Source organism: Schistocerca nitens, chromosome 7, assembly GCF_023898315.1.
Source record: "Schistocerca nitens isolate TAMUIC-IGC-003100 chromosome 7, iqSchNite1.1, whole genome shotgun sequence".
Taxonomy (NCBI): domain Eukaryota; kingdom Metazoa; phylum Arthropoda; class Insecta; order Orthoptera; family Acrididae; genus Schistocerca; species Schistocerca nitens.
The window spans coordinates 46,112,554-46,127,565 of NC_064620.1; positions in this window are offsets into that span (position 1 = coordinate 46,112,554).

Sequence of the window (15,012 nt, forward strand, 5' to 3'; positions counted from 1 at the left end):
GTCAAGACTGTTCACATTGTGCCATCTGGTTCTCGTTGTTGGCTGTTGGGACATTCCCACGAGCAACAACGTGTGTGTTCGAGTTGGCGAAGGTTTAGCTACCGTCCGGTGGAGTCCAACTGTATTTGGTTATTTGCAATTGAAGTGCACCGGCGGAATTTTGGCCTTGTGGCCGTTAACGTTCTGGTTACCTGCCCTGGCCGTTGACCTAAATTCAGGCAGTGTCCTTTCCTTACTGTGTTGTCCCTGTCCAGCACAGTGAGTAGTTTGACAGCTTGATGTATGCTTGATTGTGTGCGTCCATGCCTTTTGTGTTTTGCATTGAACTCCCGGTTGTGTGCTGGTCGAGTGGAGCGCATGTTACCTTGTCGGTGGGTCCGTTGACTGTCTGTTGGTTGGCTGTCGTTGGATCGAGAATGGTTGGGCCGACTGCCTGTCTCACCTAAGTGATCGTTAGTATTACAAGTGCTGGTCGACCCCCGAAACTGCTGAGCGCCGTTAGCTGATCTGCCTTTTCTTATTTTCTGTTGTGTGTATTTGTATGGCTCATAGCCAATGGTTTTGAATTAAAGTTGAATTGTTTCTAGTGGTGTTTTAAGTCATGGGCCTTCAGCCGTTTTAAAATTAAAGTTCCTTGCTTGTCAAACAAGGAGGTGTATAAACTACATAGAGTGGCTATCTGTGAGGTAACAGCGCTCCCAGCGGTAGCAAAAGCAACACCGGCCGCCATTTTTTGAAACGTGTACATGTCAGTGTATTTACGTTTGATGTACAGTACTGGCGTTAGAAAATCACTGTTTTCCGGTTGTAATTTGTTTTAAAAGTCTTATTGTCCGATCGCGAATCATGCCCAGCGTATGTGCGGTGTACAATTGCTCTAATAGAAATGATAAATCAACTGGAATATCATATTTCACGTGAGTATCTAAATGCGTGTTGTACTTAGCGTCTTGTGCATCATTTTCGTGTTAAAGCTGTATACAAAATGTAAATAAGCTACTGTATACACGTCTCTTTATTTTTAGATTTCCTCTGAAAAAGAAAGAGCTGTTAAGTCGGTGAGTAGCCAATACGAGGCGAGATAAGTGGCAGCCAACTCAGTATAGCTACATATGCTCGTTTCACTTTGAAGACAGATACATGTATAGTACAAACGAGAAAAGGCGACTTCTGGCAAACGCAGTACCGACAATATTTACGTTTCCTGACCATCTGCAGAAAACAAGAGACAACCAAGGAAACGGCCTGTCAGTGAAGAATCAGCTTCCTTATCAAATGAACCAGGTAAAATAGTTTTCCTGTTATTTATCTGCTATATGGGTTATGTGTGAATTTTACTGTTAATCAATATATGTTTAAAGAAAAATAAAACTTAATGATAATACTTAATTTTTATAGGTGAAAGAGTGAATCAGAATGATCATACAGATCATTCTTATTGTTTGTCTAGCCCCAAAAAATTGAAACAGAATTATGAGTCACTACAGAAAAGGACCGAGAAGCTGTGACATACACTCCTGGAAATTGAAATAAGAACACCGTGAATTAATTGTCCCAGGAAGGGGAAAATTTATTGACACATTCCTGGGGTCAGATACATCACATGATCACACTGACAGAACCACAGGCACATAGACACAGGCAACAGAGCATGCACAATGTCGGCACTAGTACAGTGTATATCCACCTTTCGCAGCAATGCAGGCTGCTATTCTCCCATGGAGACGATCGTAGAGATGCTGGATGTAGTCCTGTGGAACGGCTTGCCATGCCATTTCCACCTGGCGCCTCAGTTGGACCAGCGTTCGTGCTGGACGTGCAGACCGCGTGAGACGACTCTTCATCCAGTCCCAAACATGATCAATGGGGGACAGATCCGGAGATCTTGCTGGCCAGTGTAGTTGACTTACACCTTCTAGAGCACGTTGGGTGGCACGGGATACATGCGGATGTGCATTGTCCTGTTGGAACAGCAAGTTCCCTTGCCGGTCTAGGAATGGTAGAACGATGGGTTCGATGACGGTTTGGATGTACCGCGCACTATTCAGTGTCCCCTCGACGATCACCAGTGGTGTACGGCCAGTGTAGGAGATCGCTCCCCACACCATGATGCCGGGTGTTGGCCCTGTGTGCCTCGGTCGTATGCAGTCCTGATTGTGGCGCTCACCTGCACGGCGCCAAACACGCATACGACCATCATTGGCACCAAGGCAGAAGCGACTCTCATCGCTGAAGACGACACGTCTCCATTCGTCCCTCCATTCACGCCTGTCGCGACACCACTGGAGGCGGGCTGCACGATGTTGGGGCGTGAGCGGAAGACGGCCTAACGGTGTGCGGGACCGTAGCCCAGCTTCATGGAGACGGTTGCGAATGGTCCTCGCCGATACCCCAGGAGCAACAGTGTCCCTAATTTGCTGGGAAGTGGCGGTGCGGTCCCCTACGGCACTGCGTAGGATCCTACGGTCTTGGCGTGCATCCGTGCGTCGCTGCGGTCCGGTCCCAGGTCGACGGGCACGTGCACCTTCCGCCGACCACTGGCGACAACATCGATGTACTGTGGAGACCTCACGCCCCACGTGTTGAGCAATTCGGCAGTACGTCCACCCGGCCTCCCGCATGCCCACTATACGCCCTCGCTCAAAGTCCGTCAACTGCACATACGGTTCACGTCCACGCTGTCGCGGCATGCTACCAGTGTTAAAGACTGCGATGGAGCTCCGTATGCCACGGCAAACTGGCTGACACTGACGGCGGCGGTGCACAAATGCTGTGCAGCTAGCGCCATTCGACGGCCAACACCGCGGTTCCTGGTGTGTCCGCTGTGCCGTGCGTGTGATCATTGCTTGTACAGCCCTCTCGCAGTGTCCGGAGCAAGTATGGTGGGTCTGACACACCGGTGTCAATGTGTTCTTTTTTCCATTTCCAGGAGTGTATAATTGTGACATATAAAACAGTGGTTGTAGGCCTAAATAAGGGACTTCAAGACTGTGTTTCTGAAGTGATAGGATGTGACAAAAATAGTGATATTCTGAAGCACTTTTTGCAATGCAGAACAAATGTTCAATTCCTGAATATCCTAAAGAAATAATACAGTTTGCCCTTACACTCAATTTTTACTCCCTCAAACCTTATGATTATTTGAGGAAGTCTGTTAAATTACCCCGTCCTCGAACACTCCGCAGGTGGGCAACTACAGTAAATGGCAGTCCTGGATTTACAGAAGAAAGCTTAAAAAAATTAGCAGATGAAGTTCAATGTAGTTCAGGACCTATTTTAGCTGCACTTATGTTCGATGAGGTGGCTCTTAAAAAAGACTTAATATGGGGTGGTAATAAGGTCTGGGATTATGTTGACGTAGGGTAAGGATGTGAGGAAAGTGATGATAGCCAAATAGCAAAAGAGGCACTAGTGTTTATGGTCACTGGGATTAATAAGCGTTGGAAAATTCCTGTTGGCTATTGTTTTCTTAATGGTTTAACAGCAAGTGTGAAACTTAATTTACTGCAGCAGTACCTCCGTAAATTGGAGGAAACTGATGGAAAACAGGTTTCATTGCAATAAAACGCATCAAAAATAGTTTTTATACTGCTCCAAATGGTGTATTCAAATTGTTAACAGTGGCAGAAGGGGTTTTCAGGGACTGTCAAACCTTAATATGGAAGAAGAACTTCCTTCTGTAGTTGTGTGTGGAATTGTTCAGAATGCTGGGTGACAGGCCGAATTTATTTACTCGATTTTGACCATCTAATGGTGCCAGCTGAATTTGGAGAAGAGTCACATTACTCTTTTCTAGTCATGATGCTGTTAAAATATTATTTTAATTGTAGGTTACACCATTTGTGCAAAAACCAGGCCAATGGAAGGAAGTGGGAAACATATTCGGCAAATATATACAAACTTATATTATTTAAGAGGCAATGAAAGGTCCTGCGCTGTCAATTGATCGTTTTTGGAGCTACTGAACTATTTAAAATTGTTTTTGACCTAATCTATATGGTATTGCAGCGAAATGAACTGCAACATTTCGTAATAAACTTTTCAATTAATCGTTGTCAGAAGTGTGTTTCATTTCTTTTAGCCTTCATCACTATATGTTTTACCGTAGAGAAATCAGATTGTCAGTCCAGACTGGCTTTTTTTTACGCCATGCGTAGTAAAAAATAACAACATTTAGTATTAGCAGACGACGTGTAGGATGCACCTTGTCGTTACAAGACATGGCGGCTCAATTTTCAAGTTGCTTCAAAGATGGCGGTTCCATAGCCAGTCTATGTTGTTTATATAGGTCGTTGTTGTCAAGTATTAGATTGTTTGGGCCTTGAGCCTGATTAATATATTGTTTAAAGATAAAGCCTAGGGCCTTCTGCCTAGTAAAAATTATTTTAGTTGTGTTTTAAGTCATGGACGTTAAGCCGTTTTAAAATTAAAGTTCCCTGCTTGTCAACTGTTAGATTGTTTGGGGCCTTCAGCCTAATTTAAGATAAGGCTTTGTTGTTTAAATTTATTTTACATTGAGTTTTAAGTCATGGGGTCTTAAGCCGTTTTTAAATTGACGATCTTCGTCTCTCGAGCATCAGACTGTTTGGGGCCTTCAGCCTAATTGAAGATAAGACCTTCTGCCTTGTGCTTTTTATTTAGTTTCACATTGAGTCTTAAATCATGGGCCTTCAGCCATCTTTAAATTAAGGTTGTTGCTTTTCAAGTGTTAGATTTTTGGGCCTTCAGCCAAATTATAGAAATATTCTTTTTGACGTCTGAATTTTGAGTTAATGGCTTTTAGCGGTTTTTTTAAATTAAAGTGATTGTGCCCTTAAGGCATAAGATAATTAGGAGCATTCAGCCGATAACTAAGTTCAAGAATTTGTACTGTAATGTTTGGTAAAATAACTAGAGTTATATGTGTTCGAGTGTAACTGACAGCCGCTCATTTTGGTCCCTTTCCACAATTCCAACTGCCTGTCCTGTTCTGCGGGTTTAGCGGGGCGTTTCAAGACTGGTGTCTTATTGATATACACCACGACCAGACGACTCGTGACAAAGAAAATCTCCCATATCATAAATGGGACCCGAAATTAAACGAGGCTAACCAACTACCGAAAGACCGTAATGGAAGTCGCTTTTGACCCATTGGCAACTACGATATGCAGACGGGAGATCGACTGTCGTTAAGTTTACTTATCTTTCCCCATGGAAAGTCACCAATTTTTGTCGACGCCCATCTACATGGTGGGAAGTGACCATCTCAATAAAATTAGAGAAATATGGGCTGACACAGAAAGTTTTAACTCTTCATTTTCCCCACGTGATACACGAAACTGGATCGGTCGAGAAAGAGTCTGAAAGTGTTTATATGAACCTTCTACAAAACACTTGTAAACTGTAGGATAACTATGTGGATGTAGGTACATAAGTAGATATAAGATTGGTTTCATGAGGTTGATCAGGCGTTCGCTGTATGTGCATTTACTGGTTCCAGTGCTGTGAAATGCGTGTTCCTTAGCAAAGGTCTGACTTCTGGAAAGAGAAAAGGAAGAATGAAGATATTGTGGACGAGGAAAAGAGTCCACAAGATTCCTCCGGCATGCCAAATCGAGCTAACACCACTCATTGATGGCTACATCGCATACAGACATCAAATTTTGGGGATGTCGTTTTCTGTGTTTCAGCTGCGTTTACAAATAGTCCGAGACAGCATCTATGGCATTCACGTCATGAGATTTAGAGGGCCAGTCAAATTGTGATGAGGTATTTGAGTTTTTGTCAAACCAAAAACGCATGCATGCAAACCTCTGAACACAGCCGCTAATAGTGAGACAGAGCCAGTTCTCGAACAAGGGGCTCATTGTTCTCCTTATGTAAACAGACCAGTTTAATTTATGCCTTTAATGCAAAAAAAACTGCTCACTTGTGTTCTTGGTAATTTTTGTTTCGGATCTAATAAATGACCAAATACTTTTAGCTTAATCTAGTTTATGATCCACCCTTGTTCCAGAGGTAGTGTCTGATAATCAGAATGTCCTCCAGTCCAGGTTCAGATCTCAACACTTGAATAAAAATCAACAGCAATGGCGCTGAAGACATGGCATAAGAAGTCACCCTCATTCTGTCAATGACGTTGTCAGACGGCACAGGAGTGGGCAGAGTTTCCGGTCGCTCTCTTGCCCTTGGCATGGGAAACTGCCCTAAATGGCAGAAGAATCAGCTAGGATAAACGGAGTGTGGTTGCAGAAGACAATGGAAAACTCTGCATTAAAAGCACATAATGTGTATCCATAGGACATGTGGCCTGTAACTGAAAAAAAGTGTCATGATGATCTCTCTATTGGCAAAGGGTTCCACACTAGCTCCCCAGTCGGATCTCTGGGAGGGAACCGCCAAAGGGGAGGTCGCTATGAGAAAAAGATCGAATAACCAACGAAAGGAGTGAGGATGTGGAACGTCAGAATTTTGAACGTGAAGGGAAACTACAAAATCTGAAAATCGAAATGCTAAGGGTTAATCTAGACATAATGGTGGGCAGTAAGTGGAATGGAAAAAAGACAAGGATTTCTGGTGAGCTGAGTAAAGAGTTACACTACATTAAATTACATTTATCGTTTTCCATGGATCCCTTGGAGACGAGTCTCTGAGATGTGGAAAGAGTCAATATCATTAACAGCAGAAAATGGTATAAGGGAGTAGGATTCGTTATGAATAGGAATGTAGGGCAGAGAGTTAGTTACTGTGCCCAGTTCAGTGATAGAGTTGTTATCATCAAAGTAGACATCAAATCAACACTAACAATAACAGCTCAGATATACATGCCAATGTTGCAAGCAGAAGAAAAAGAAGAGATGAAAAGAACATGAGGATATTTAACAGGTAATTCAGTATGTAAAAGGAGATGAAATTCTAATAGTCAAGGGGAACTAGACTGTTGTTGCAGGGTAAGTAGTAAAAGACTACGGGCTTGGAGTGGAAATTAAAGAGAAGGAAGATCGATTGGATTCTGCAATAAATTTCAGATGGTAATAGAGAATACTCTGTTCACGAGTCACAAGAGGAGAAGGTATAATTGTAAAAGGGCCGGGAGATACATGATGATTTCACCTAGATTACGCCATGGTCAGGAAGAGATTCCAAAATGAGATATTGGATTGCGAAGCAAACCCGGAGCAGATGTATAGTTACGCCACAATTTATAAATGATGAAAAGTAGAATGAAGTTCAAGAGACTACTCAGGATTAACTAATTCACAAAGAAGTGGTTTATGGACATACTAAGGAATGAAGAGATAAGGTCGATGTTCTCTGAGGCTATAGATACTGCTGTAATGAATAAATGAGTAGGCAGTTCAGTTAAAGAGCAATGGACATCTCTCAATAGTGAAATCACAGAAGTTGGAAAGGAAAACATTGGTATAAAAAAGGTAACTGCGAAGAAAACATTGATAACAGAAGAAATTCTTCAGTCGATCGATGTAAGAAGGAAATACAAAAGTGTTCAAGGAAATTCAGGAATACAGAAACACAAGTCGCTTAGGAATGAATTAAACAGGAAGCGTAGGAAAGCTAAGGCGAAATGATTGAACGAAAAATGAGTAAAAATCGAAAAACAAATGCTTGTCTGAAGGACTGGCTTAGCATACTGAAACGGCAAAACAACATTCGTTGAAATCAAAAGCAAGGATGATGTGATTAAGAGTGCAGTGGGAATTACAGTGTTAGATGCAGAGGAGAGAGTGGATAGGTGAAAAGAGTACATTGAACACTCTATGAAGAGGAGGACTTTTTCGATGACGTGACAGAAGAAGAAACAGAACTCGATATGGAAGACATAGGGGATCCAACGTTAGACTTAAAATATGAAAGAAGTTTTGAAAATCATTAGGGGAAGTGGCAACAGAACGACTATTTACGTTAATGTGTAGAATGTATGACGATAATCATTAGACTTTCGGAAAAATATCATCCACAGAATTCCGAAAATAGCACGCGCCGACAAGAGCGAGAATTATCGCACAATCAGCTTAGCAGCCCATGCATCCAAGTTGTCGAGAAGAACAATATGCAGAAGAATGAAAAAGAAAACTGAGTATGTGTTAGACAACAGCCAGTTTGGCTGTAGGGAAGGTATAGGGAACAGAGAAGCAGTTGTAATGTTATGGTTGATAATGGAGGCTAGACTGAAGGAAAGACGCAGTCATAGGATTTTTCGATCTGGAGAAAGCGTTTGGCAACGTAAAATGATGTAAGAAATTTGAAATTATGAGCAAAATAGGCGTACGTTATAGGGAAAAACGGGTAATATACAATATGTACAAGATCGAAAAGAGAACAAGTCCAATTCACGGTGCAAACTCATTAGATAAGTTAGTTTACATAAACACCTAAGGTTTTCACTATAGGATTTTTTATTTTACTAGGACGACTTAGATTCAAAAAATGTGTAATGAGTGTCGCATACTCAATAACATTTTAGATTGATCTGAAGATGGCTCAGTAATGAGCCGAAACCTGTAATCGGTAAAGGAAATTTGCGATCTTGACGTAGGATTTTGTATCCATACATGTTGTAAAAGAGATTAGATCATGTACATTGCCATATGAACAATCATTTTTTCCTCTATCAGTATATTAGAGTGAGATAGGAAAGAAAAGCGATAATAATGCTACGATAGATTCTCCACCAAGCACTGCATAGCGGTTTGTGGCGTATTTGTTTGGATGTGGACGTTTGTATATGATTCCGCTGTGTATTGAAGGCAGTAGCACATTTCAGGAAGACCCGTGGAGGATCAGCGATGGGTGCAGGCAATGGCAGTTGATCCACACATAAATTGGTTTAAATGATTCAAATGGCTCTGAGCACCATGGGACTCAGCTTCTGAGGTCATTAGTCCCCTAGAACTTAGAACTGCTTAAACCTAACTAACCTAAGGACATCACACAGATCCATGCCCGAGGCAGGATTCGAACCTGCGACCGTAGCGGTCTCGCGGTTCCAGACTGCAGCCCCTAGAACCGCACGTCCACTTCGGCCGGCACACATAAATTAATGTAACTCTTGCACAAGCCATCCTGCATTGGTGTTGTCATACGAGGACAACCACTACGAGATCTGTCGTTCACATTACAGTCTCTCTATACTTTTTCCATACGTTACACACACCACTTTGAGTGACATGTAACCGATCAGCAACATCTTGCTGCAATGACTTGCTGAAAGTACAGCCATCATCCTGACTCTATCAAACTGTTCTATGCCTCTACTTGGCATATTACTACAGTGCTGAACACAAACTGAATGAAGTTGTTGATACTGGACTGCTCGCCGTGTGCCGCTGTGGCACACACCTGGGAAACGGCCACAAAGCACGTCAGTAATTAACACTGTCCGATATATGGGCTGCAACTGGATTATGCATGAAGTACCTAGGTCAACGAGACCTATAGTACCACATAATATATTTTACAATAGTACTGAACGCTCTTGTTGAGAAGTATACCTCCAAAGTGGTGAATCTGTCCCTCAGAAATTGAAGCAACAATAGATGCAGCGAGGAGCAGTAGTAGCTATGTGGTTATGGCAAAAACAGGTGCGGTACCTAGTCACTACTGTGTGGTGCGGTGTGATAGCAATGCACGGAATGGAGCATGGAAAATAACTTCTGAGTTTTTCTGTTTTAAATAAAATGCATAACTGTCCTGTCCCAGTGGTATTACTAGCAACACAAGTGGGATACATCGTTTATAACGTACTACTTTAGTGGTGCCATGTGTGTGTGTGTGTGTGTGTGTGTGTGTGTGTGTGTGTGTGTGTGTGTGTGTGCTTGCATACGTGCGTGTGGTATGTGTGTTTTCCTATGTGTGTGTGTGTGTGTGTGTGTGTGTTCATACACGCTTGTGAAAACATTCCTATTTCGATTTACTGCCATTATTCACAAATCCAATACAATATTTTACTGTAAAACTCCTCTAAGTTACCTCATCATTATGTCTTTGTGTTCAAAAATTAATAACGCACGGAAAAAGTCCTTACAGGGGAAAAAGTACCAAGATCGTATTTGCTGCACTATGTTATTTGTTAAACATTGAACTACTGGCATATCTGTATACTTGCTTTAATAATGCACTGTGTTGGTTATTTTTAAACATTTAATGCCGCATGCTTACATGTGTCTTCATGGGAATGCTGAGTGAAAATCGGTAAAATTCTAACACGTGACTGCAAAACTGTAAACAACAATGGTGGGTCTCAAACGTTGCAGACAGTGCCATTGTTGCAAACTACAAAACGTAAGATGCCAAATTTCACATGTCTGTTGCTTATTAAATTGTCTGAAGTCACTTTTTGGCTATAATTAAATTAATTAAGCCTGACCTGACGTTTACACATCACCCAATTGGCCTACAGGAGTAGAGGAGTGGTGTGGATCATGGTTTGTGTTATAATTTATGGCAATTTAGTTTGGACTTGCGTAAACGTAAGTGATGGCCATTTTGGTTCCTGAATTATGATATTGAAGATGACACTCATTTTACTATAGTAGGCAATAAATGAGATTATGCTACAAGTGTTTGGCCATTAATTAGGTATTAAATAAACATTAGTACAAGTGAACAATTTGTTTACCCTAGTATCATATGCTACACCAGCTTTGCATACGTAGGGGGGCTAGGGCAAATGTACAGTTGGTTTACGTAAGAAGAGCAAGGGGCCCATTGTTCCAAAACCGTACCTGCCCAACTATTGCTGTTGTCATGTAGGAAGACAGAAGCACACACAGGTTATTCATCACTAAAATGTAACAGTAAGTGCAACACGTGTTCACCAAAGTTGTTGAAATACATTTGCTGGTACACATTCACGGTAACCTGAATTACCAGTGCGTTGGATGTCCCTTTGGGCCGTGAGTTCACCTTTTCGAAAAGAGGCAGTTCACGGTTCGGTGGACCACATTACTCACCTCGCATCCACGTCTTGTCCAATTTCTGTGATGTTCGGTCCAATGAAGGTGTGCTGCTTTGTATGTTGCTGGGAATAATGGCCTTTTGCGAGGTACTTGACTTGAAATGTCCATTCTATGCAGTTTCCCTCGCGAAATTTGATGGAAACAGTTGAGAATTACCAGCAAATAATGAAAGCAGTAATTAGAAACAGGTACAGTTAATTGTAAATTTAATTTAAAAAAGCTGTTAATACTCGAGGTGTTACAGCTTCGGCCAACAATTAACTGACAGTGATTTAATTGTGCTTTGCATAATGTGACCTCCATATTACAAGGTAGATAAAGAAGGTGCGCACTAGTGATACCTCGACTGAACGCGATAACTGAGAAAAAACTTACAAGGCTTTGATACAAATACTATGGTGACAGAAAAGAATTTACACTGCTCTAATTACTAAGGAATTGTTTGTGGCGGCGAATTAGTATGCAATGTCTATTCCGCCATCAACTGTGCCAATTCGCACTGAGAGCGAATGTCAGAAGGTATTTTCAAAATCTGATATACCGGGTGATCAAAAAGTCAGTATAAATTAGAAAACTTAATAAACCACGGAATAATGTAGATAGAGAGGTAAAAATTGACACACATACTTGGAATGACCTGAGGTTTTACTAGAACCAAAAGAAAACTCCATATTGCTAGACGCGTGAAAGACTTCTTACGCGCGTCTTTTGGTGATGATCGTGTGCTCAGCCGCTACTTTAGTCATGCTTGGCCTCCCAGGTCAACAGACCTCAGTCCGTGCGATTATTGGCTTTAGGGTTTCCTGAAGTCGCAAGTGTATCGTGATCGTCCGACATCTCTAGGGATGCTGAAAGACAACATCCGACGCCAATGCCTCACCATACGTCCGGACATGCTTTACAGTGCTGTTCACATTATTTCTCAACTACAGCTATTGTTGAGGAATGATGGTGGACATATTGAGCATTTCCTGTAAAGAACATCATCTTTGCTTTGTCTTACTTTGTTATGCTAATTATTGCTATTGTGATCAGATGAAGCGCCATCTGTCGGACATTTTTTTGAGCTTTTGTACTTTTTTTGGTTCTAATAAAACCCCATGTCATTCCAAGCATGTGTGTCAATTTGTACCTCTCTATCTACATTATTCCGTGATTCATTCAGTTTTCAAATTCATACTGATTTTTTGATCACCCGGTATAACTGACAACTCAAGCCATCACAACTCGAAGGATGGTATGGTCTGTTTTGTGGACCTCGTGACCAAGCTACGTGACGAACTAAAAATGGGAGACGGAACTGCCATCTCTATAGAAAATCCCATTTTACTTAGTCTTACCCTTGCTCTTCCAACAACTTCAAGAAGGTTTGTCCTTCACGAAAGTGGAAACCACAACTCGAAGGATGGTATGGTCTGTTTTGTGGACCTCGTGACCAAGCTACGTGACGAACTAAAAATGGGAGACGGAACTGCCATCTCTATAGAAAATCCCATTTTACTTAGTCTTACCCTTGCTCTTCCAACAACTTCAAGAAGGTTTGTCCTTCACGAAAGTGGAAACCACTACTCGAAGGATGGTATGGTCTGTTTTGTGGACCTCGTGACCAAGCTACGTGACGAACTAAAAATGGGAGACGGAACTGCCATCTCTATAGAAAATCCCATTTTACTTAGTCTTACCCTTGCTCTTTCAACAACTTCAAGAAGGTTTGTCCTTCACGAAAGTGGAGACCACAACTCGAAGGATGGTATGGTCTGTTTTGTGGACCTCGTGACAAAGCTACGTGACGAACTAAAAATGGGAGACGGAACTGCCATCTCTATAGAGAATCCCATTTTACTTAGTCTTACCCTTGCTCTTCCTACAACTTCAAGAAGGTTTGTCCTTCACGAAAGTGGAAACCACTATATTGAACGTTTCAAAATTGCTCTGAGCACTATGCGACTTAACTTCTGAGGTCATCAGTCGTCTAGAACTTAGAACTAATTAAACCTAACTAACCTAAGGACATCACACACATCCATACCCGAGGCAGGATTCGAACCTGCGACCATAGCGGACGCTCGGCTCCAGAGTGTAGCGCCTAGAACAGTGCGGCCACTCCGGCCGGCTATATTCAAGGTTTCTTTTGTATTTCTTACATCAATTGGGGTCAATAATTATGAATGCAGAACTGACTATATTGCTAGGGGTAAGAATATACCCTTATTTACATTTGTGTGTATTTAGTTTTTGGTAAAAGATTCCCGTGAATCAGTAGAGTGCTCTATCATTTCCGGCAGTTGGCGTTTCTGCATTTGGCAATACTCCCCTTTTATATTTTCAAAACCTTGTGACTGAAGAATGTACTAATATTTCTTTCATATGTCTGACTAATCATTACGCTATTTCGTAAAATTTCCTATTCACGTGCAGACATTCATTCTTTCGAGCAATTTTCCCCAGCAACTTTCATTTTCTTTAACAAAACACCCGTTCTGGTAGTACGGATATATTCCTATTGCTAGCAGCAAGCATTTTGTTTGCGGTTTCCGAGTTCCAGTCAGCAAGGAAACACGAATGTACAGACGAGAGGTACGCATTGTGTCACGTTCTGACGGTGAATGTGCTGTCCGCTTGTATACAAGTTCAATAGCGGCCGATCGTGGCCACTGAGCGCCACTAGCCCACCGCGCCAGACATTCACGTTCACGCAGGACACTTTTCACGGCCGGTTCGCGATCATTTCTCCACGTAACCGACCTACCATTTCGCTCCCCCCCCCCCCCCCCCCCTCGCATATTCTTCCCTCGTACGCTTTCGCCAGTGTCATATTTAGCTACAAATTGGCATACAAACTATCTGCAGGGTGAGTCAGAATGGATTTTACAACTTTGAAATTATATATATCTTACAGAATCGGTAGATGTGTCATTTTGAAGAAAAGCAACCCCAAGTTCGATTCACGTAGAGCAACAGTACCCCATTTCGCCACTATGAGCGCCAGCATAGTGACAGTTGAAACAACTGCTTTCGCTGGTGTAGAGGGTGCTAGCTGTGTATTTTGGTTTCACGAAACAAATGGACAGACAGTATTTTTTTTTGTTGAGAAATCCAGGTGGCTGGAAGTGTACACTCTTCCAGATTGCGCCATAGGGCTGGTGCGCGTCTGCTTATAATTTGTCGATTTGTTAGTTTCTCGGACAGAACTGTTCTTAATAACGACTCACTACAAATATTGCTCATTTAATATTGTGACACAAGGATAAGGAAGGACGTTTGATGTTTTATATTACGTCCATTGCTAAGATTATGAGAGATGGAGCTTTGCTTAGATTCCTTACTACTGGATGGAAAGAAGTCACCGCGGCCCTTTTAATCAATCCTCCCGGCATATGCATGGAGCGACGTGGATGACCGCAAAAAACCGATATGTGGAAGGCCGGCCCAAGAACTGAACGCGTGTCTCTCGAATGCGAACTGACGACGTGAAGGTATTGCTGAATTGCTATTCACTGGGACACTTCGTGTGTGAACGAGCCTTTTAAACTTCACTTTTTTTCGAAAAAGAAGAATAGTTTCAATGTAGATAGTGATTTGAGGTTAAAATTAATATTGATTCCCTCAAAGGTGACAAACAATGTCAAAAATCCTACTGTATTCTTTTTAACACTGACCACTTTATTTTGAGTTTCCATCTAGTTTTGACAGCTAAGTGGACATAATACAAAGCTTCTCTTTATAATAACACACACACACACACACACACACACACACATATATATATATATATATATATATATATATATATATATATATATATATATATATATATATACTCCTGGAAATTGAAATAAGAACACCGTGAATTCATTGTCCCGGGAAGGGGAAACTTTATTGACACATTCCTGGGGTCAGATACATCACATGATCACACTGACAGAACCACAGGCACATAGACACAGGCAACAGAGCATGCACAATGTCGGCACTAGTACAGTGTATATCCACCTTTCGCAGCAATGCAGGCTGCTATTCTCCCATGGAGACGATCGTAGAGATGCTGGATGTA